We start from the raw sequence: 4082 nt of genomic DNA on the forward strand, positions 1-4082 counted from the left end.
GAAGGCGAGAAAAAAACAAAAAATGAAAAAGAGAAAAATTAAATTAACTGCAAGACTAAAAAAAATCACAGGGAAAAAGCCATGAGTTCCGTGCTTTGCTTACTTCTCCTCTGGAATTCTGCTGCTCTCCTTGGTATTGAAACCCCACTCCTTGGTAGGTGAACTTGGTCTCGGCTGTATTTCTTGTTGATCTTCTGGGGGTGGGGCCTGGTGTAGTGATTCTCAAGTGTCTTTGCCCCAGGCGGAATTGCACCACCCTTATCAGGGGCCGGGGAGAGTAATCTGCTCCAGTTTGCTTTCAGGAGCTTTTGTTCCCTGAGCGCTTTCCGTAGCGTTCTGGAGGGCGGGAATACAAATGGCGGCCTCCTGGTCTCTGGCCCGGAGGAGCCGAGAGCCCAGGGCCCCACTCCTCAGTGCGCCCTCAGAGAACAGCGCCCAGTTACTCCCGTCTGCCTGACCTCCGGCCGCGCTCCGAGCTCACCGAGCCTGTGGCTGGTTCAAGGTAACACTGAGCTGTGAGCTTACTGTCGGCTCTGTCTCTGTAGCCAGCTTTTCTGTTCCAATACCCGCAAGCTCTGTGACACTCAGACACCCCCGATCCTTCTGTGACCCTGCGGGACCTGAGGCCACGCTGACCCCGCATGGGCTTCGATGTCCCTCAGCGGAACAGACTTTTAAAAGTCCTGATTTTGTGCTCCATTGCTCCGCCGCTTTGCCGGGAGCCGGCCCCTCCCCCCGGGGTCTATCTTCCCGTCGCTTTGGATTCACTTCTCCGCCGGTCCTACCTTTCAGAAAGTGGTTGTTTTTCTGTTTCCAGAATTGCTGTTCTTCTTCTCTTCGATCTGCCGATGGATTTTCAGGTGTTTGCAATCTTTAGATAAGCTATCTAGCTGATCTCCGGCTAGCTGAAGCAGTCTCAGCCTGCTACTTCTCCGCCATCTTGACTCCTCCCCCTATTGTAATGTTTTTAGTCATGTCTTTTTTATTGTTTCTTATTAGGTAATTAGTTTGCTGGTCTACCATAACAAAATAACACAGAATGGGTGGTTTAAACCAGAAAATTTTCTCCAAATTCTCCTGGCTCCAATTCTTAGATCAAGCAGTTGGCAGGTTTGGTTCCTTTACAGGCTTCCTCCATCATTGTCTTGTAGATAGAGTCTTTTCACTCTACCTTCACCTGGTCTTTCCTCTGTTTATGTTGTGTCCTAATTTCTTATATGGATATCTATCATATTGGACTATGTCCATTTTAACTTAATCACCTCTTTAAAGGATCTGTCTCCAAATATAGTCACATTCTGAGACACTGGGTGTTACTTAAACATATGAATATGGGGAGGCACAACTCAATCCATAATATAAGTGATGGAAAATTTACCAAATATATTTAAGGCCTGAATGACCTGAAGATATAAAATACTATTCTCTAAGTATAGGATTACTAACTACACCTCGCACTTATGTCACTAATTTCTTCATACAGCTTCACTTATAACTAAATCATAAATCAGATGAAAGAAATGGCACAACTTTTTTTTATATTGACTGACAACTTCTATAAATATATTTTTAAATGGTTATATTTCAAATTTGGCCTTTTATTACTTAAGGAACAACTGCTTATTATATTCTAATTCAAGTCTAAAAGATAACTAAATATGCAAGCATATGTTTTATATTTTCATTTAATGTTAGAAATTAAGATATAACAGATCACATTAAATATCAAACTACTTTTCTAGATAGCACAATCAAATAAATAAATAAACCAAACTTCTTTTTGATTTTAGTACAGTAGGGAAAAATATCTGAATACACAGAAAAAAAATTCTGCTTTATATTAAGGTCTTGGCAATGCAGGAATTATTTCAAAATATGATTAATATTCTATACTTAAAGTATGTAAAATTATACTTTAAAAAATAATGAATCTTTATCATATAACTTTCAGCTACAAAATAAATAAATGAATAAAACTCTCTGAATTTTCTTTGTTAGAATAACTATATGATATAGAGAAAAATTCCCTTGTGTCAATTCGAATAACTCTACCCATATTTCTAAAAAGTACACAGAGGTGTGGTATAATATGCTATATGCTATGCTCATGCGTATGCAATCTATGCTTAAGCCTATGTTTATGCCTATGCCATATTGTAGAACTATGTCCAGTATATTTTGTCTGCAAATATTTACATGGATAGGACATTTGTGGGAAAACTAATGTAGCATACTTACATAAACATTTTCTAGATGCCACTAATTATGATTAACACCTGTCTCATTTAATTTAATCCTTTTAACAATTCTATAAGTTAGATAATATTATCCATAATTTAAGACTTAGAGAATTAAAACTACTTATCAAGGGAAAAATGTTTTTATTCCTTTCTTTTTCCCTAGGGATTAAAACTCAAAGTAGTAGTAATCCAAACCAAAGAACCAGTTGCATCTATACCATGTAAGTGACAGAGGTTGTCACCCATCACATTATTAAAAACAAAACAACAAACAAACAAAAAACAAACTATACAAACTGAAAGTACTCACCATGGAACAAAGTTTGGAAGTCAAATGCCATTCTGAAATCTGGAGAGGTAGGTGCTTTCTGAGTTCTGCTTAACTGGAACAGAAGCCCCTGGAGTTATAAACTTTACACCCAAGGGTCCCACCAAGTTTTTAAAAGTGAGAATCTAAGAAATATTCCTTGCAAGGGTGTGCAAGGGTGCAGGGGACACAACTCTCTCTAATCAACAACATATAGAAATCCTTGAAGGACAGAAGGGAGAAAAAATAAGAGATTTAAGGAATGTCATTCTGTAGTACTTAAAACAGACACTAAATACAGCCAAATAATTAGTTAAATATCATAAATCCTCACATTAAAGACCTATTTATCTCAAGTTCTATTCCTTAATACAACATGATATAACAGATCACATTTAATATCAAACTACTTTTCTAGATAGCTCAATCAAATAAATAAATAAGCCAAACTGAAAGTCAGAAAAAACTGAAGAGACAAGAAGTCATCAGAACTAGTCTAGGATATAACACAGGAATAAAGTAGACAGGAAATTTAAAATAACTATAAATAGCATGCAAGAACAGATAGAGATTCTATCTTAGAGTTTATATAACTTAAGAATCAAAAGTAAATGCTAGAAATAAAAAAAAAAAAGATAAATGCCTTCGATGGTCTTATAAATATGATTGACAGCCTGAGGAAATAGTAAGTGGACCTGAGCATAAAGCAATAGAAACTTTCCAAATTGAAATACATAAAGAGAGGAGAGAATGAAAGAGAGCGTATACTAAAACTATAGGAGAACAGTAAAAAATGTAACACATCAGAATGAAAAGTTAAAAGATATATTTGAAAATAAATCTTTGCAAAACAAAGGACAAGCATAAAATCACTAAACAAGGGAGCTAAAAGAATGTCAACATCATAAATACAAGCAAAAATAAATAAATAAACAAATAAACACCCATATCTAGGCAAATCATATTGGCAATGTAAAAACCCAAAGAGAAACAAAATCCTGAAGGAAAAGGCCAGGGTGAAGGAAAACACAATCAGCAAAGAAATAAGTTTAAGAATTACAGAGTAGTGTTTGGTTCAGCAGCACATATAGTAAAATTTGAGTGATATAGAGATTAGTATGGGCCCTGCACAAGGATGATGTGCAAATTATTTAAATGTTGCATATCTTTTCATCAATAGATTAAAAAAAAAAATCACTTTTTTTTTTTCAGAAACCTCACCAGCAAAAATAAAAGGTGAAATATTTAAAATGTTAAAAGAAAAAACCACCAACCTAGATTTCTAGGGCCAGGGAAATGATTCTTCAAGTTTTAAGAGAATAAAGACTTTCTAAATCAAACAAAAATATAAAGGAACTATTATCACCAGATCTATCGTACAAGAAATGTTGCAAAATATTCTTCACACACAAGGAAATTCAAATAGATCAGAAATTTGTATCTACATGAAAGAAAGCTTTGAGCAATAAATAAAGTTAAAGAAGGAGTAAACATTCTTTTTTGTTCTATTTCTTAATTAGCTTAAAACTTGTTAC

General features: G+C 35.4%; 1 non-coding gene across 1 annotated transcript; it reads left to right on the forward strand.

Moving 5' to 3' along the window:
- Positions 1–3613: 3613 nt before the first annotated feature.
- Positions 3614–3717, forward strand: LOC116597982. The gene has a single exon (XR_004288895.1). It is a non-coding gene; the product is annotated as a U6 spliceosomal RNA (small nuclear RNA).
- Positions 3718–4082: the final 365 nt, after the last annotated feature.

The sequence above is a fragment of the Mustela erminea genome, chromosome 8, assembly GCF_009829155.1.
Source record: "Mustela erminea isolate mMusErm1 chromosome 8, mMusErm1.Pri, whole genome shotgun sequence".
NCBI classification, from domain to species: domain Eukaryota; kingdom Metazoa; phylum Chordata; class Mammalia; order Carnivora; family Mustelidae; genus Mustela; species Mustela erminea.